Source organism: Juglans regia, chromosome 3 (genome assembly GCF_001411555.2).
Source record: "Juglans regia cultivar Chandler chromosome 3, Walnut 2.0, whole genome shotgun sequence".
Lineage (NCBI taxonomy): Eukaryota > Viridiplantae > Streptophyta > Magnoliopsida > Fagales > Juglandaceae > Juglans > Juglans regia.
In genome coordinates, this window is record NC_049903.1 from 28,495,239 (window position 1) to 28,516,713 (window position 21,475).

Consider the following 21,475-nt stretch of genomic DNA (forward strand, 5'->3'; position numbering starts at 1 on the left):
TGCGAAACATATTCATATCATTTCTATTTGATCAAAAACAGATCCAAATCATTTCATATCACATGCATAAAAATTTCAATGATATCATATTCGCTCTTTTGCATATTTCAGAAACATGTCAAATATTACTCATGTCTACACATTTCATGTCAAAAACATTTCTTTTCTCTTTCATACGTATCTCATGAGGGAATGTAAAACATATACTGAGGTTGTTTTTCACTTTTTCTTTTTAAAACGACATGCATATTTTTACAAACCAACCTCAGTTCATTTCTTTTTATGCAAATCTAGCATATGAACCCCGCTTACCTGGACTTCTTAGCTTTTCGAAAATTTCCTCAACAATGCCGAACAAAATTAATCGTCACCTATAAGATAATCACGTAAATTTCCATAAGTCTCCAATCAATCTCGTATTTCGATATTCAAGCCTACAACTTCTAAAATAGTCTATTTTTAATTCCTCAAACTCAAAATTCTCATTATTCTCAAAATACCAACATCACTTTCTAAACTCATCAATATCCCACTTCGACTAAACATTTAATTCTAACTTATTTACGAAAGAGATCTTACTATAATTTATAATACAAAGTGACATAACTATAATAAATTCATTACAATTAGAAATTCATACTTTTGTTTAAATAATAATAAAACAAAGATATTCTTTTAAAAGGATAATTTAAAAGAGTATTTTAAAATATTCTTTTTAAGTGTTACTTATCAGTCTACTTACTAACTATTCCAATAAAATATTAGCCCTTTAAAAAAATTGTCCCTTAAACAAAATAAATCTATGCGTCTACGCCTAATTAAACATACTTTACAACCCACGCGATATACTCATGATTTCAAATCTGAAGTACATAACATAAACTTAATTAAGTTAACACCCTAAACACTAACCTTGGAGGCGTACTATAAGAGGCGGAAAAATAAAAACAAAACGATATTATTTCCTATTGTTAAGTTAACATAATTTACATATACATCCACATATATATATATATATATATTTACGCCAGAAAATTGATTACATCCGCATATATACATATATATATATATACACCAGAAAAATGGATTTACGTATATATATATATATCTCCGCATATATGTATATGCATGTACACAGAAAAATACTTTACACAGTGCGGTGGAAGCACTTACGGAGAGGTGGGGAAGCACGACGGCGTGGAGCTGGGGCTGGCTACGGCGGATGAGGGTGCTGCTTGGTCACTAGCTGCGAGAGCAAGAGAAAGAAATGAGAGAGAGAGACACACGGTGAGAGGACGGGGAGAGGCCGAAATGCAAGGACCACCACTGGAAGTGGTGTGAGCTTACCGTGGGATGAGACAGTGTGCGGCGGACCGGGGTGATGGAAGGTCCTCACCGGCGGTTTCTGTGGGGGCACGGCACGGTGTAGCTCCCGATGGAGCGTGACTGCAGTGGCTTGGATGGTGGCTGAAATGCTCTGTTTTTGATATCTAAAATAGGGGAAACCGAAATCTGCAATGGAGGTTATGGCTCGTTGGGCAGCAGCTTCGGTGGCTGGGCAGTGGGCACGATGGTGATTTCCAGAGTGGCTGAAGAACATGAAGAGGTAGTAGCGGCACTGAAGTTAGGTCAAGGATGCTCAACACAAATATATATATATGCTATAAGAAGTAAGGAATAAAACCTAGAGGAAAAAGTGAGGAACGGACATGCATGGAAATGGAAATGAGAACGTGAGCTTAAACGACGTAAGGCGTGACCCCGTGCGACAGTTTATGGAGCCGTAAACCACGTGCATGAGTGTTAGTGGCTGGGTCTCACATCCTACCCCCTAATAAAAATTCCGTCCTCGGAATTTTGTGTTATCAAAAGTCAAAACCCGCTTCGAAGAGTTGTGGGTACTTATCTCGCATTTCTTCCTCCAACTCCCAAGAAGCTTCATTAGTAGCATGATTCTTCCACATTACTTTAACCAAAGGGATAGTTCGAGCCCGTAATACTTGTTCTTTCTTTTCCAAAATCCGAATTGGTTCTTCCGCATAAGTCATATCCTCCTGAATCTGAAATGGTTCATAGTCAATAATGTGCGTCGGGTTGGGAATATATTTCCTCAACATGGAAATATGAAATACATTATGCACTCCCGCAAATGCCGATGGAAGTGCTACTCTATAAGCCACTGGTCCAATTCGGTCAAGAATCTCAAATGGCCCAATATACCTTGGGCTCAACTTGCCTTTCTTTCCAAATCTCATAACTCTTTTCATCGGTGCTATTCTCAAAATTACTTTTTCCCCAACCTCAAACTCTAACTGCTGGTTGTGGCTGAAGGATAAAGTTTGTAAAACATGGTAACTTGAGGATTTTTGGGAGGAGGTAATGGGGATTTTATAGGGCCTAAATGCTCACATCTTTCATGTTTTTCGAGAAGGAAATAAATCTGCGGACTTTGCAAGGAGAGGGGTTGATGGGACAAATGGTAAGTGGAGGTCGGCTCAGGAGCTACCATCTCTTCTCAAAGGTATTTTACGGCTCGAAAAAAGCGGTCTTCTAGATATTCAGCTGGTTTAGTATTTTTTGTTGTTGGTGCAATGTTGAGTCCTTTGATGATGTTTATTTTGTTGGTTTGGATATCAGGGATGGGTTGAATCTCCTTGAGTCTTGGATGTTAACACGGATTTCCTCCGCCATAAATGAGGGTTCTTAATAAAGTGGGCGGGGTCACTCATGGACATGTGACTTCTTCTCTTTTGAAAAAAAAAAGAAAAAAAGAATGAGTTGACTTGCACCTTATATATATTCCAAGCAAATATGTGTCTTATATGAAGTCTAACTTGCTGTATTTTATTCCCATCGTAATACTTTAGCAGATGCAACCCCGATTCCCATAGCAAACCTGGCACAAAAATGGGGACGTGGGCCTGCAAAGTGCACTGAGTTTGAGAATATGCACAGGCACGATAAAGTACCTTTGAAAATAAATGATGGGCAAACAGTACCACGCTGTGAGAACACGTCCATGCTTACGACACGAGTAACATGGATTTTGAAACATCATGCGGACATAAGTTACGCAAGATGGACTGATGTACCCAAGTCCGATAAGGATGAGTCGATTGACTGTGTCCGGGTATGACATTTATGCCTTCATTTTTATATGATAAAAGTGGACAAAAGCTATTTGATGACTTACGTTTTTTTTATATTTGTAGGGTGACTTCGAACTAGATTGGGAATTAAAGAATCATCGAATGGCAGTTTGGAAGCAACTGCGTAAGAGATTTAATGCCTTCCACCAAGAGTTGCACAAGAAGTATTTGTCATATGGCAGCCATGATGAAGCATTGGCTTCTGGGACTAGGCTGGTCGACCCCCTAGTATGGGTTAAGCTATGTGGAAGATGGGGAAATGAGGCCTTCAAGGTATGCCCTCCCATATATTATATGATTTGTGAAATACAATTTAGACATGTTATGAAAGTGGTTTAATATTTTGTGTATACCTAACATTTTGTTATCATGGCAGAAAATCTCATGCCAAAATAGGGAGAATCGTAAGAGGCTGAAGATTAATCACACAGCAGGGCATAAATCATTTGTCAGGATCCTAGAGGAAAAGGTATAGGGGTTACGCCATTTTGCTTCCATAAAAAAATGGGGGTGCTATATATCTTAAGCTCGTATCACAGTTTTTACTCACTTATTTTTAAACACAGTAAGAATGTTAATAAATGCTGATTGAATGTAGTAATTGTAAGTTGCTGCCTTTACATTTGAGTATTTTCTTGTGATTATTATCAGTTTTAAAATGAATAAAAGGTAAAGACATTGTCTATATTTTTGGTCAAGCAGAGACACACATACAAGTAAGATAAAAAAAACTGTCGCTTACTAACAGTTGTTATATCTGGCCTACAAGTTAGGTTTTAAGTGAAGTTCAGAAATAGGAATGTGGGGTGAGAGAGAACCAGTGCCCTGTGTTACCAGCAGAAATGTCTTGAAGGCAACCTATATTTCGACTTAGTAATGATGCTTGGATAGTTGAGCTGGGCGTTTTTTATGGTAGGGAATACTTTTGAACTTAATGCATGGCCTGAAAGATATTTAAAGAAGTCTCTGTCTCATCCCAGTCATTTTTTTGTTATTTTGTATACTGGATGTTGAGTCACTTATAAAAAGCGAAAGCGTATAAAAAAAGAAAAAAAAAATGAACTGTGGCAGTACAATTTAGACTTGAACATATACAGTTCATGAAACCACACTTTTTTTTTAGAATAATTTTTCATGCCTCAACATCTAACTATACACATTCCACTTACATATAGCGTACTGAAGGAGCAAACTTGATGGACTTCTACAAGGATGTTCGCTGGTCTAAGAAGAATGATAAATTTGTGACATCTGCCACAGAAAATATTTATATAAGTCTTCTCATACCTTTCAGTCCGGTAAAGGAAAATACCTGGTTCTTATTTGATGAAAATAAGCACATTAATATTTCTTGCTTGGATACACTAATAACTGAATTTTAAGAAGTGTGCAGAAGGAGATGGTTGGTAAGATGGATGACTTTGAACCTGAGTGTCGTTCTGAGGAGGCAACATAGGCTGTCTTTAGGGACGTACTTGGTCATAGACCAGGATATGCAAGAGGCCTAGGAGAGATGGTGATACCAGAGTCTACGAGAGAACAGGACCATGAACGGGATAAAAAGTATGCTGCTTTAGTGGAAAGACATAAGAAAGATGCGGAGGACTACAAGAGTCAACTAGACCATATGAGGGGAGAAATGCGGATGCTTGTGGAGAGACAATTGACAATGTTTTGAGGAGTTTCATGGCCGAATTTCAGTTGCACGCGGGAGACTCTTCGGGAGACTTAGTGACCTGCGAATCGCATGCAAAAAAGCATTGACAGAAATTTTTTGACTTCTTTTTGGGTGCTTTTTGGTACTTAATAGTGCATGCTTACTGCATGCTTTTTGGAAAGGAGGCGAGGGTGGCTGGGGAATATATATGGTGTGGGGGGTTAACAATTCTGTTTTGTGGAAATGATAATGGGCAGGTGTGGGAAGGTTGGGCTCTAAATATTTCCTAATACGTCCAGTTTTTTTGGTAGATGAACAAAGTAGCTACTTTCCATGTCCTTTTTAAATATTAAGGGGGCAACACTATGGGTTATATCTCTGAAGCAAAATTTGTACTAGGAATATGTAAGTATCAAAATTAGTTTCATTTTCTGCATTTAATTCCACACTGCATATGTATTGAAAAAAACCTAACTGGAGTGTTGTTATACAGGTAGAGCGAAGTGCAGGTGGAGTTGGTCGCCTTGCATTCGCAACCAAACTTCTTGACGTTCTCGAGCAATATCCCAGAACAAGTGATGACAGTCATGGCAGTTTGGAGCTGTTTGGTATGCAGTTGAATATATTGATAAGGTTCGATTTCCTGTAGTTAATGTGAGGTAGCATCAAAAAATCTGTAGGCCAATATATTCTTTACTTGTTGAATGTACCTGGTATTGCTGTTTTTATGCATTATGTTAATTAATGTTATGTACTTAGATATAAAGTATGCTGCTATGTACATCCTAAGGTTATATTGAGTAAACTGAAGGTCAATTTGGTTGCTTAGTTGTTTAAAAAATATGTATGGAAAACAGATAATGAAAATTGAGATATGATAACCATGCCTTTCCCATCATGCTTCCTTATCATTGTTATGCAATAATTTCATGTTTGTGTTGATGCATGTGTGAGTATCTAAAAACATGGTGCTGCACCTGTTTACTGCGTACTGAAGGACTACTTATGCATAGGAGGGGATGGGTACACAGATTAGAGACAGGGGGCTGGAAATTTAATTTTATTATTGATGTCTTGTGAATATAATTTCCACTTGATTAATTTGTGTGAACATAATATTCATGTCTTGTAGCATAAATATGATTATTTATGTATATCATGAGGAATCAGACATCTTATAATTTTAATTTATAAAGATCTTCACAATGATTTCCAGATTGCAATGGCTACAGATTTTATTCACGAGCCTTTGCAATCGTTAGTCCAAATCTAGAAATCCTTTATACGTAATAACTTCCAACGTGTGTTTTCGATATGTTAGGAAGTTCAGAGGAACACATAAGTACACCATAGATGCACATTAGGTACAACAGTATATATCAGTTTATTGAGATTTTGGCATAATAGGGGACTATGGAGTTCCTTTTCATATAGATGGATGATGACAGTGTGAAAGGAATATATTGAGAAAATGATTCGACTTTGCATTATGTTTCTCAATCAAAGTTACAACAAGGCTATTGCTGTGTTCATTAGATTTTTTCTTTTTGCTTTCTGGCCAAGAAAGTCTCACAATATGGTTAAATGTATTGTGAGAGTGAACACTGCTTTGGGAATTTTTTTTTTTGGGTATTGGAATACTAAAACACGAGATGTTTACAAAATGTATGGAAGAAAATGGGAGATTCTTGAGTGCAATTGTACTATTGGCCAGTGAGTGACCCAAACTGTAGGTCTGTTGAAAGTGTGTGTATATATATATACATATATATGTATATAAACTCTAGGCTATTTTAGCATACATAAGTTCTGCTTTGTGCTCCGTTTTGTACTTCCCGTGATTTTATATACACTCTTGTAATGCAGGTGATTGGAGTGCATGTAACGCCCTGAACCCGAAAGTCCAGAGAGATAACTCTTAATACTTAATATTAACTTCAATAACACAACTATAAAATTCAGAAACTCCATAAAATGTGAATCCATTTAATCAACTAAAATATCTATGTTCCTTCATGGGGACAACAAAGTAATTCTCAATAACATAAATTAAAAACTCCCCAAAACTAGGAATTATCTTTAACTCATCAAATCAAAATAACTAAAAATAAATCAGTTTACTAATTACGACTATCAAATAAGCACTTGTACCCTCGGACACTTATTCCACTACGGACGTCACACCTTGCTAAAACTTCCTACTCTTGTTCTCCAATTGAACCATCAAAATTATTTGAAAAATAATTGGAGATAAGGGATGAGTTATCAACAACTCAGTAAGCAGAGGACATATACTAGTGTGTAAACATGAGCATTTATAGAGTTTAGAATGCATAACAAAATATTTTCTTTCAGAATGCAGAATCGGAATATTGTTTTCAAAATGCAGCGTCAGAGCATGTTATAAAAAATATCAGAGCGAAAGTTCGAAAATATTCATAATCAAAATCCCTTTGGCATAACATAAACAGAAACATCACATCTTATCTTATCATATCAGAACAAATATCATGCTTAACCCCCGTGGTAGGGTTGTGCAAACCCCAGTAGCTAACCGAGCAGAAATAGAATGTGAATCTATCCAAGTACTTTGGCATAACATATCTGATTCATCATCATCATCTTATCAGAACAGAGGTCATGTTTAACCCCATTGTAGGGTTGTGCATTTGCGGATAACCAAGCAGATGCATATCAGAACTGAAACAGAATACCACTATTCTTTCCCGTGGCAGGGCTATATCATATCGGAACAGAAGCCATGTAAAACCCTCGTGGTAGGGTCTCTAACTAAACATAGCAGAAATAGAATTATATGCAGAACCAGATAGTTATGCTAAAGGTTTTTCAAATGCCACATCTTATCAAAACAGAGTACTGAACAGAATTCGAACGAAACAGAATCATATCACAAAAACATAATTTATGCACAAAATTTCATATTCGCTCTATTTTGCATAGTTCAGAAATAAAATATCAAAAATAGGCTCATGTCTACACCAGTCATGACAGAAAATATTTTCTTCTTAAACAAAATCTCATGAATAATGCAGAACAAATAACTGAGTTAGTTCAAATTTCTTTTTATAACCAAATATGTATATTTTTCAAAAATCAACCTCAGCTCATTTTATTCTAATGCAAAGTCTAGCATAGGAACCCCGCTTATCTGGACTTAGCTTTTTCAGAATTTTCCTAAAAAATGTCGAACAATAATTAAGCTTCACCAATAAAATAATCATGTAATTCTCGTAAATTTTCAATTAATCACGTATTTTGATATTTAACCCTAAGCTTTTAAAATAACCTATTTAATTCCTCAAAACCTAAAATTACAAATCATCACTTTCTAAATCATCAATGTTGATTTAATAACTTTGACTAAAACATTTAAAAATTTGACCTATTTATTATTGAAAACAAACTATAAAGTTTAATACTAGATAATATAATTATCCCAAAATATTTAAAATAAACCATAACTATTTTTAAATAGACTAAATCATATCTAAAGTGTAAAAACAACATTACTCCAATATTGTTTACTCTTAAAATAAATCTTTACTTAATAACATGTTAAAATATTAAAGTGATTTTTTGTAATCATAATTATATAAGAGTGTACTAATACATGATAAAAATTTAAAAGCACATTAATATAACATGTAGTAAAAGGGCACTAATGTAATTTCTTTCAATTCTTTGAAAACCAACAAAAACCTACGTAAAACAAACAACTTGCATGGCAGGGGCTTACTCACTGAGGAATCAAGTGGCAGCGTGTGATACAGTGAGGGGCAAGAAGCTTAGCGATGTAGCGGTGGTGATCTCGGCGGAGCACTGGAAGCGAGAGAGAGTGAGAGAGAGAGAGAGAAACACGATAAAAGTATGAGTAAGAGACAGAGAGAGTATGGCATGCGGAAGGGGGAGAGAGCTCACCATGGGACAGCGAGAAGGCGTGTGACTGGTCGGGAGCTACGTGCAGTGGCTTCCGTCGTGAAACGTGGCTGAAAAACCAAGGGGCACAGGGAGAGGGAGAGGCAGAGGAGCTCACTGGAATGGCTTGAGCAATGACTACTCTGTTTCAGGAGTGGGAAAACAGAGTATGCCGTGTGTGTTCCTCCTTCAACGGCTAGGTGACGGTGGTTGGCTTTCCGTGGCGGCGAGGACGACCTGGGGGGTGGTGTGTTGTTTGCAATGAGGAGTTGCTGTTTGTGAGTTCGTGTGGTAGGGTAGCAACATCACGGAGAATCAAACCGTGTTGCGTTACGGCTTGGCCAGTGGTTGGGGGTGCTGCACGGCTTGGGGTGGGTTTATGTGACCAAGGCGGAGGAGTGTTCTGTAGTGGCTATCTTATGGTGTTGGTGGTTTGCGGTAGAGGTTTTTGGTGGCAAAGTTGATGAGCATAGAGTCGAGAACGCGGAGAGGCAGTGAACGAGAGAGAGTTATGCATGGGTTGCTGCGGCTACTACTTTTTCAGGAGAGGAATACAAGTCTATATATAGGCAAAGGAAAAAAAAAAACCTAGAGAAATGAGGGAGACGTGCAAGATCATGCATGCCGTGGATGTGAGGAAAACTCTAGGGGTGAAAATAGACGGAAAAAAATAAAACGTTCGGGGAAGTTAACGTGCGAAAAAAATAAAATATAAAAAAAATAAAAATAAAAAAAATGAAAATTCAGCTTGACTGGGTTCGGGTGTTACAGTGCAATTGTACTAAACACAACTGTGATGTAAGAAAATGGGAGATTCTTAAGTGCAATTGTACTATTGGCTAGTGAGTGACCCAAACTGTAGGTCGGTCCAAAGTATATATATATGTATATAAGAAAAAATCTTGGGAGCAGCCACTGTTTGGCTGCATCCATTGCACACATGACATGGCTTAAGTGAAATGAAAAAAAACTCCATGTAACAAAACCACACTCCGCACATTCACTCTCTCAGATTTTACTAAATTCACGTTTGATTTCTCCCCATCCCCAGCTCATGTTCCCATCTGCTCTCGCCCCCACCCCTGCACATTTAATTTCCTCCTCCCCCATCCCCTCCCCATTGAATCGCACCCTTCCTCCCCCATTCCTCACGCATCTCGTCAGGCAGTGGCAGAAATGGGCCATTCGGAATGAAAACTCCACCATTCGCGATGGACTCGAAGGGAGACGCAAAGTCCGAGTTGGCCTGTGCGGGGATCCCATAAAGGTCATCGTTGTAGTAGTACTGGTGGCTGGCTGTGAGGTCATCTGATGGAGCGATTGGTGACGAGCTGGGGCATGGCTGCCCAGATCTCGGCATGAATGGCAAGTTGGTGCTCTAGGAGGCAGTGGATCATTAGAGAGTTGGACTGTGCATTGACGCGAGTTGGAGTAGGTTGGATCGACGAGTGACCCAAGTTGGAGGGCGACTCGGAGGAGCAGTGGCTCTGTGAGGACGAAGAGGAGGATGAAGGGGAAGAAGAGGAGCGGAAAGGATGATTTCGAGGAGGGAGAAAGTGGGGTCGTCTTCGGAAACCTCAATGATACATGGAGAAAAAAAGAGCAGCCATGTAGGGTGTGCATTGTGTGCACTGCTATAGTGGCTGCTCTGTAGCAAATCTCTTCTCCAAAAGAGGGGATAAGCTATTTTTTTTTTCTTTTGAGACAGCATTTACCATATAGCAAGAAATATTGTAACCAAAATAAATATTAGTGAAGCAGGTATCAAACACATTGTCACTGACTAATTCTAGCAAGCAAGGCCCAAGGCAAAGTGAGAATGAGAAACATAGGGGTGCAATTTTGGACCAGAAAATCGGACCGGACCGGTTTTACCAGTTTTGAACCGGTCCGGTCCGGGACCGGTTCTTATAATGTAAAAACCGGCCGGTTCCAGTCCGGTTCCGGTTTTGAGATTTTTTGGCCCTGACCGGTTAATTAAAAATATATATAAAAAAATAATATTAATATTATTGTATATATAAGTTTTATACAAAATATTTTATATATATATGAAATAATTTCTTATTATAATTTATAAATTATTACATAAAATGTTAATACTAAATCACTAAAAGTTTATAACTAATACTAATAGTCTAATATAGACTAATGACTATAGTTATACTTATAATTAATATTACAAGTTTTTACTAAAAGTTTATAATTAATACTAATATTAAATATATAGTTTATAACTAATACTAATATATAACTTATAACTTATAACTATACCAATAGTCTAATATATAAGTCTATAACTAATAGTTATAGACTATTTAACTATTTAACTAATACTAATAGACTAATAGTCTAATATAAACTATAGATTATAGTTATACTTATAATTAATACTAAAATTTTTTACTAAAAGTTTATAACTAATAGTAATATATAACTATACTAATAGGCTAATATTAATACTATTATATAGCTATACTAATATACAAGTCTGTGACTATTTAACTAATAGTCTAATACTAATAGTTTAATATAGACTATAGACTATAGTTATACTTATACTAATATAGTTATACTAAATCACTATAACTAGTATTAATATATAACTATACTAATATGCTAATATTAATATTATTATATAGTCTAATATACTATTAGCTATACTAATATATAAGTCTATAACTATTTAACTAATATTAATAGTTTAATATAGACTATAGTTATAGTTATACTAATATAGTTATACTAAATCACTATAACTAATACTAATATATAACTATACTAATAGGCTAATATTAATATTATTAGACTAGTCTAATATATTATATAGTTATACTAATATATAAGTCTATAACTATTTAACTAATACTAATAGGTTAATATAGACTATAGACTATCGTTATAGTTATACTAATATAGTTATACTAAATCACTATAACTAATACTAATATATAACTATACTAATAGCCTAATATTAATACCATTAGACTAGTCTAATATATTATATAGTTATACTAATATATAAGTCTAACTATTTAACTAATATTAATAGTTTAATATATATATTTAATGTATTACAATTTACAAATATATATATTATATATTCTAATATATAAAATATTTGACTATAGTATATTAAATGTATTACAAATATATATATAGTTATATTAAATCACTATAATCACTATAGTCTATTAATTATCATTTAACAAAAAAACACATTGGAAATAATTAAATTTTAATTAAATAGTAAAGGCCAAAGGCCAAATGACGCCGTTTTCAATTTGAAAACCCTAAATCATAGATTCCTCTGATTCATCTCTTTCATGAATCGTCTCCGAGTCTTAACTCCGTCTCTTTCCAAGTTTCTAGTTTCCGCCTCGTCTCACAACAGTCTGCTCTCGCCTCTCGCTCTCTCCGTCTCTCGTGCCGTCGTGCACACTGCGCTCAATGGCTCACTCTCTCCGTCTCTCGTGCTCGTGGCTCTGCTCTGGTCTCTCAAGCTCTCGTCTCTCGTTCTCAGTCTCAACTCTCCCGTCTCTCACTCTCTCGTCTGAGTCGTCTCTCACTCTCTCGTCTCTCAACTCTTTTGTCTCTCACTCTCAAATCTCCCATGTCTCACTCTCTCGTTACTCTCAATCTCTCGTCTCTCAACTCTCTCGGCCCCTGTCTTAGTCTCTCTGCCAATCTACCCCCACGATAAGTTTTTTTTTGGAAATTACATACTAGCCTACTATGATTTTTGTGATTGGGTTTTGTGATATTAGGATTTTTGTGATTGGGTTTTGTGATATTGAGATTTTTGTGAATCTGTGATTATCGATTGGGTTGATTGGGTTTTTTGATATTAGGGTAGGATTTTTGAATCCGAAATTATTACAATGTTTTCTTGCATTGTGTGTATTCTCTATTTGAATTTCATCTATTTTGCATTGCATCCATCATCAATTATTTGAAAGTAATAGCAGCCCGTTTCCATTCCATGCATACAGATCAAGGAGATCATGATTCATGATCATATATAATTTAGAATGCTTAAGGAATGTTTACAAAGTCCTTATACCAGTAAGTCCAGCATGGATCACAACAATCACCCTAACTCAGCGTAAGGAATGTTTATAAAGTCCCACTCCCTTCTCTTTTTTTATAGTAGATTTCATCTTTTGATCCTTTATAGTTGATTAGTTGCTTTAATTATCGTATATTATATGTCATTATTTTCTTGTTGCGTTTTGAGTCAATGAGTGTAGTTTTTTAATTTTGCTTTTGGGTACCTGAAGATTACAATTAAGTTGCAAGAAATGGAAAGCTTAAATGATATATTTTAAATTAGTTTTTTTTTTATGAACATTTTTAATGACAAATTGTGAAACTTATATTTTAAAAAAATCAGAAAATCGGACCGAAAATTGATAAAATCGGAATTACCGGTTTATGAGGATAACCGGTGCGTAACCGGTTTTGAAAAATACAAAATCGATACATACAGGTTTGGTCCTAGATTTTGTTCAGAACCGGATCGGACCGGACCAGTTACACCCCTTGAGAAACATCATAAAACCATTTTCATGAATGGATTCTCATGAAACAGAAAAATATAACCTTCTTTCGTGATTTCAGAATTACAAAAGAGGTTTTTTTGTTTTTTTGTTTTTTTTGTTTTTGGAAAGTCTTGTAAGGTTATTTAATAGATTTTCTATTACCAAAATCCAAAACAAATTGAGACTTCGAAGTTCAACTGTGCAGAAGACCTACAGGACCTGAAACACCCGGCCGGAAAACAAAGAACCTACAGGGGATTCTCGCTCGTGTTCAGAGAGAGATGCACGCTTCGTTCGTGTGGCTATTTCAGCAGGTCTTTTCTCATACTCCCACTCTGATGGTGTACATGATGATTCTCCTCGCGAATTTCTCAGTTTATTCCATGGGGCAAAACAACACTACGTTCGCAACCTCACTGCCACTGAGGTCATTTTCAACGACAGCCGAGATGGCTTCGGTAGTTGAAATCGATTAGGACCATACGTACCAGAGGTTTGATTCTTCATCAATTAATGGAGGTTTAATTTCGTCAGATGAAGATGAACTGGTGACTCACAGCAAAGGGAATAGATAGCTTGGCAAAAAAAAGGGAGAGGAAACGAAGAGGAAGAAAGGGAATCTGAGAATCGGGAAGAAAGGGAGAGGAAGAGAAAGGGGATTTCAAGCTGTTGGGAACTTGGGAGAGGAAGAAAGGCAGAGTAAGAGAAAGGGAGAGAGAGCAACAAGAATGTGGGCGAAAGATATGATTTTGCTAATAAAATAATACCGATAGCAATGAATAGTAGTTCTTCAAATTTGAAGATGAAATGAGATACGCTATCGCTTAGTTTCAAATTTTGAAGATTGGACTAATGCTAATGCTTTTAGTAATGTTGGCTGGTTTAGCACATGAACGTGCTCTGTTATAGACTCTGGAAAACCAAGTCCTTGAACTCGGATAGGTTATGAATATAATGGCAATTTGCATTATGGTGAGTAAATGTAAAGGCAGTGTATTTGAGAATGCTTGGTTGTAAACATTACTCCCTTGGTTGTAAATATTCTGTACTTGAGAATGAATAAGCAGTTTCAGTTTTGCATTTTATCTTCATGTGCCAGTTTTGCAAAGTGGTATTTTTATCTTTCCTAACAGATGAATATGTCCTGTTTTGATTTGTATCCATCAAAATGGTAAGCACATGGTGAATTGCCCTTGGTTAAAAACAGGCCACTCAACGGAGCAGTTATCTATTATTCATTTATTACAGGAAATTGTACGAAATGGTAAACTGATTCCATCACAAAAAAACATTACACTAAAGATAGTACTGAATCAAAATGGTAAACTCATTCCATCACAAAAAAAATTACACATCAGCATTACAAGAAAGCATTCCATCACAAATAATACTGTATCAGAATACTTATTACAAGAAAAGATTCCATCACAAATAACACTGTCAGAATACTTGAGTGCTACTTCCACTAGGGACTGCTCTGTGTTGGACATACTTCCTGCATGAAAAATAACAGTGTCAGAATACTTGTTATAACTACAAACAAGTGAAGTATGTAAGCCACATAAGATCACAACTTGTTTGTACTAGGTTGAGCCCCTTCTATTGTGTCCATCATGCATATCAGTAGGGGCCTCTTTGTATTGTAATTTACTTGCTATGAAAGTCTGCACAAAAAATTTGCATTTCATTAGTAACGTGTTTGATCAAAACATTGCAGTAACAATTTTGCAAACAAACAATATTACAAACCTCAATGAAGCACAAGTGAAGCAAGGCTGCAATACCCAGCAGATTATTTGAGAAAATTTTGAAATCAAATGAAGCTAAAAAAATGAGTAATATATTTGCATATCCGGTTGTCAAGTGGAAAATGAACGGGAAAATAACAAAAGAGTAAAGACAAGGAAACACACAGAAAATATGTATAAACTAGATGAGTCTACTTGTGATGAGTCTATGAGACAAAATGCGAATTTGGTAACCGGATATATATAGCCCTTTCAGAATTGCTCTTCCCTATGCAAAATAAATAAAGTCGGATATAAAAAGGGTTACTTTCAACTTCTCCAGTTATGAACTCAATTCAAGAAAGGTTAATTTACACAACTTTTCATTACAACATTGTTTAATCCGAAACTTCAATACAATCCCTCAAGCAGAATATCACAACCAATTGACTTCTGAGGATTTCAGAGTTTTACCTTCTCCAGTGGATAAGCCGTTTTACCACAAGTACCACATTTTTCTTGTGTCCTAGATAACATGCTGGCAGCTTTTCTGGGTGACTTAGTCTGAAACCAACTTAAGCTTTTGAGAATCAGTGACGATGCCCAAAAACAGATTAGACTCATTTCAATAAAATTTTCAACAAGTGGGTAAACATCTATTTCCCTTGTAATGAATTTTAACCTGCTTGGGATAAGCTTGTGTGAGCACAATGTCTAAGGTGTTGGGGGGTTGTGGGTGAGGCAGACAAGTGTGGTCCATGTACGATATTGGTGCTCACTTATGCGCAGCAATGATTGAGAGTTGAAATGCAGTAATGGTCGTTGTGGATGAGATAATGTCTGTGCTTGATCATTATCCTCTAGGATTACCAATTACTAGTCCAAATTTTATAACAGATTGAAAAAAAAAAAATTCAAAACGTGTGAAATATATCATTCAAAATATAAGACTCACATACTCTATTAATTGCTCCAGAACAACTCTCCATCTCACATTATTTTAACACTGTAGATTCTGGATAATTTCTAGCTTCAGATTATTCTCAGCATTGTATTCGCCACAAATTAAAGTGCTCTACCCCAGCAATAAGTTATGTGGAAATGGGTTGTCTTTTGTATAGTTTTATATCATTAATGGCTCATTTGCTTTTTATTTTCGAGTATTATTTCTGGACCCCATCATGCGGCTGCCCCCTCTGTCATTTATATGCTAGTGGTTCTTCATTTTCTTGGTAAGCATTAGACTCAATACGTTGATTGTAAGAGAATTCAGAATGTACCCCTTGATTATAAAAAAGATAGTAGCATCTACTCTATAGGGACTGAAAATGGTCACATTTAAAGGGGAAAATGATATGAGACTGGACTAGAGTCCGTTTTCTCAATTAAAAATCGTAATTTTTTTTTTCTGGATTTTTAAGAAAACCAAGCATTACATGTACCTTTGCTGATGTATTAAAATAAGCTTTTTTCCCGAGTTAAGGAGATAGTGAGCACTAAATACCAACTAGATTATATTTATGTCATTTGAACCTGGTCTAAAATCAAACACCAACAAAGAAAGAAAACTCTTTCCTCACTAAATACCAACTAGATTATATTTATGCCACTGAGATTTGGATCTGGATTGAGCTATTGAATCATCCCAACTAGATTGTATTAAAACGAATAACAAAAGCAAACAACAGTCATAAGTTTTTTTTGTTGTAACAAAAAATTTAAGAGCACAGCAAAGAAGTGGAACAAAAAATATTCACATAGACCCGAGATTTCTGGTTGATGGTCAGACAAGATGCAACTCATACAGATTGACATTGAATACCAACTAACAATTTTCAACTAGAATGGCAACTCATACAGTAAGGTGCAAATTAATTCAAGAAACAATCCTGATATATTGACATTGAATACCAACTAAGAATTACAAGCTTAACAGATTTCTGAACGCACCTTTATACCAAGGGTTTCTAAAGGAAAAACAATATGCATAGATCTTTTTCTCGAAATTGAAAATAATTTGGATTGAAAATCTTTGGTCACAATTGAATTAAAAAGGTAACAAATATTGTAGCTCATACAACAATTAGGAAGTTAAGAAACATCATTCAAACTATTGCTATCTGAAACTTCCTGTGAATTTCTATAAGTACCATCTGAAAATTGACTCATTGAAGGAACTCACAAACAAAACAAAATCCAATGACTAACTTTTAGAGTCATTCGAGTTTGAAAGTCCAGATAATTCAGACTTCAATGAAAATAATCAACAAGTAAGACTTATTCGTAGTCGTAGAAAGCCAGTTACAAACGCTATTAATCCCCTGTTCTTCTATGAAAATTTATGAAGTCCTTATAATTTTCTCCATTCTATATGCCGTCCAAAATGAGGTCTCTTTACCTTGAAGGATATGATTATTCCGTGTTCGATCTAACGAGGCATGATAGAGTTCAAATTCAGGTATAGTGGATCTTACAGCCATAATGAAAACTTAAAATTCTCGTTTGCCGCTTATGAGGGCATCAGTTGGGATTTCTTAGCCTTTGGTGAAATTTGAAGACATGGGTCAATGTAGTGTTCAAATATTGGATTGAAATTTTCGATGTCTACATTCACTCACCCTTTTTATTGTCTTGTTTTTGCTTTGTAAAGCATGAATTATGGAAACTGCAAACTGGAATGTATTATTACAATCTTTTAGCTTGTATTTATTGCTTATCTTCTTTTGATTGATTTGTGTGGATTTGAATTCCACATTAATATTGCTTACCTTGCCACATACCAGGCGTGACGATTAGGAGGGGATTAGTTAGGTTTCCCTGGCTCTTGGTGAAATTTAAGGTCATGGGTCGATTCCAGTTTCAATAATTGGATTGATTTGTACATGTATTCTTTCATTCCAATATTCTAGTTGTGCCACATTATGACTTTGATCATAACTTTCTGGGTCATCTTGATGGGTCCTTGAAATTTTTTCAATAATTGGATTGATTTTCCCTTCCCCTTTATGGCCATCTTGATGGGTCCTTGAATTTTTTTTTTTTAGAAATTTTATATTCTATAGGTTGTATTGTGTACATGATAATGTGGGGTCATGTGTTATTTATGCTTTAGTTAAGCTACATAATTTCTGAACTGAATGATTTTTCTATGGTTGCACTCATATTTCTTCTTCCCTTCATTTCTGAATGCTATTGGATGTGCTTCAAACGGTGTTTTGGTTTCAGCTTCAGTACTCTGTTGTCATGCTTATATGCTTGAGATATATAGTGGTAAAGATCTGTGTTGGTTATTTGCTGCAGGCCCATATGAGGTTATTTCAAATTAGCTCCATCTCCTTTTGAACGAATTTTGATGGAAGGAAAAAGTTTTGAGTGGTGTGGTAATAAGGTATATAAACAATTTCTTATTAAATTTTTAAATTTGCATAATCTCCTTTTTAGGTACTTTACTGTGTGTTCTCTAGCTTATTTTCTACCTAGAGTGAGATGCTGGAGAGTGGAGGTGGAGGTTTAGGTCATACCTGGTACTCATGTCCTGCTGTTTGCACTCTGTTTTAGACACTTGGTGAATACGGAGGATCTGTAAATTTTTCAAGAAGCTTATGAAGCTATGATGGTGGCTATTTTTGTGATTGCTTTGAGATATATGGTTTGCTTTTGTGTTTCTGGGAGATATCGTGATTGGCATGTCTTTGTGATAGATTTCTTTCAATTTGGTCGATTTTTCATACTTTTTTTTTCCCATGGGTTTCCTTTTTCTATCTTTTTCATTTTCATTCCCTAGATTCGTTATCTGAGCCTCTAAAGGAATCTTGAATGGCCCTTCAAAGTTCAAGGATGAATTTTCCAACTCAATAGTTCTGATATTAGGAATTTGCCAACACCATAATTTTTATTTTTGTGACAAGCTCTCTTTGTCTCTGTGGATCATTACTTTGTGATGGCTTGTTGAGGAGGCCATCTATTGTGTAGAATATAGATTGGCCAAGCCAGAAGATGGCCAGAATATAGAATTTGTTCAGCTCAGCACAAGTACCTGAGCTGAGCGTTTGGACTTTGAGTTAGACTTGACAACATTAGTTTGTAATGCTAATCTTTTGAATTGAATATTTTCAGATGAGTATTCGAATGTCCAAACTGGAATTCTTTTGCAACAGACCCACTCTTGTTGCCTTAATTGGTTTTGGCTTGGATTTAAGCGCTGTGAATCATATAGGAAGCAGTACAGATATGACCAAAGCTTCAGAAGATGATTGAATGGTCCAACATGAGTGAATCATGAAAAGGAATCATCATACCTTTGGTGTTATGTGCATGTTACAACAGCGAAGAACAGGATAGGTGGAGCTTGGAACGCACACTAGTCAATCTCATGGTGCCACTCTTGCATGGAATCACAGTTATGATTGGCTTATATTGCTGCTTCTTGCCGTGATAGAAGTAGTTGTATATATCATTGGCCCATTTCACTGCTTTGTGGGAAAGGATATGATGACAGACCTCAAGTATCCCATGAAAGGAATCACAGTTCCTGTATGGTCTGTTCCGGTAAGTTCTCTATCACTGTTTTTTATTTCTTTAATAAAAAAAACTTTTAGCTTAATTTTCAGTAAATTGAACTGGCTAGATTCTGTTTTGTCACTAAAAGCAACAATTAGTATTCTGTTTTCATCCACTTTGCAAATGCAAGTTTCTGTAAGATTTATTTTAGAAATCTCCTATTGCCATTTTCCTTCTCTTCTATATTCATAGGAAAGATATCTACGAGGCTAAGAGGGGATCGGAGAGAGGCGATACCTTATTCATGAAGATGTGCTAAATGCTTGGAAAATTTGTCATCTTGCAAGACAATGTGAAGTTGGCTGGATGTATACATTATATTACAACTGCTTCTTGCTACTGTTATTATTATTTAATCAATTTCTATGATTGAAGCCATGATCGTTATCAAAATTGAAAATTCCATTTGTTAGATATGACTTTAAAGTGATGAAAAATATTGATTTCATGTTGAGTTGAGCTTCGTGTTGTCAATGTAGGGGTTTGATGTGCATACATAGGATGAAGATTGTTCATCGTTATATAAAGAGTGCAAATTGCCTTGTGAATAAGAATTGGACTGTCAAGATCTGTGATTTCGGGCTCTCAAGGATAGTAACAGAATCACCAATGAAAGATGCTTCATCTGCTGCTCATCAAAGAGATGGAACATCTAGATCGTTTAAGAGGGGAATGAGAAAGAGTTGACAGTGTTATTATAGTGTATTATAGTGTTAAGACAGTGTTATATTTCACTTCATAGAAAATGTATGTAAATTTATTGATTCACAGTTTTTCCTTGAAAGATAAGTCCTGATCTTTATTTGCTTTTCTTTTATTTTTCCTTTCTCATAATATTCCAAAACCAAATATAGACTGTATTATGTTATTATTATTCCATTTGCATCAAATCGAAAACCAGATTCAGACTGTGTTGCAATCTTGATATAGCCAATCCTTCTAGTTTTATTATGTTGGGTAACTAAATATGTTCTGATTGGGTGCCAAGATTATGAGGTAAAAGAACAAATTCAAACTGTGACTAATTGCATATTTTTTTAAAAACCGGTACTATCAAACTGAGAATGCAAGTGAAGTTAGGTTCATGTTGCACCATTAGCAACAGTGGAATCAAAATCAAAATCATTCATGACATGTGCACAAGCTATTTTCATTACAAAAGTTAATTTAATGAACCTATAGCTACCCTTTTTGTACAATAAGAGGAGTACCATTACAGTTGATCTATTCAATAACGATATATTCATACATCGTGCAATTTACATACAATTTATCCAACCAAACCAAAAGTATTACAATTGTGACAACCCAATTTTAGAAACTTGTCTGCTACAGTAGGGAGAATATTTTTCATCTGTATGTCTTGCTTGTATCTTTCTTCTGCAGCCAACCATTCTTTAACTTTTGTATCAAATGGAAGATTCATAATCCAACTAGAAACACTAGACTACAAAGACTTTTCTTCTACCTAGCTCTTCCATATCTTATGCATATGTTCATTAATTTTAAGCATAGCCTGAGCATAAGAAAATAAAAATCAAACATAACTTACTCCGTATGTCTTCAAGAATACTATAGTCAGATGCCATATCTTCAATAGACCATATAGAATGCAGGAACGATGATATGCATCATACTTGGACCAGGTGTTGTGAAAACATAAACAAAAGCTCACCTCATTAAAGTGATGCCTTCTTCAATGTTTATTAACAATTCCATCAGTGGCACTATAAAACATATCCATAAGCATTGCCTTCCATACAAAAACCGCAATAGTTATTAGTTACTTCGGTTAATTGTATTATTTTCAGTAAACCATTTTGAAACAAGTTAAATGGACAGAGAAACTCAAAATGATTGTGAAGGCAAGAGGCTTAAATCCATAGCAACATATTTTGCAGTGAT

General features: G+C 35.5%; 1 protein-coding gene and 2 long non-coding RNA genes across 3 annotated transcripts in view; 2 read left to right on the forward strand and 1 right to left on the reverse strand.

Annotated features, from left to right (window-relative positions):
• The window catches only part of LOC108997622 (probable pectate lyase 4), an 89,026-nt gene that overhangs the window by 44,280 nt on the left and 23,271 nt on the right, over positions 1-21,475 (forward strand). The window lies entirely within an intron of this gene.
• On the reverse strand, positions 14,571-15,739 carry LOC109002204. The gene is made up of 3 exons (XR_001997980.2): positions 15,485-15,739; positions 14,858-14,947; positions 14,571-14,778 (listed from the first exon to the last, which is right to left on the reverse strand). It is a non-coding gene; the product is annotated as an uncharacterized LOC109002204 (long non-coding RNA).
• LOC109002205 lies at positions 18,160-20,467 on the forward strand. Its single transcript, XR_001997981.2, has 3 exons — positions 18,160-18,398; positions 19,127-19,558; positions 20,050-20,467. It is a non-coding gene; the product is annotated as an uncharacterized LOC109002205 (long non-coding RNA).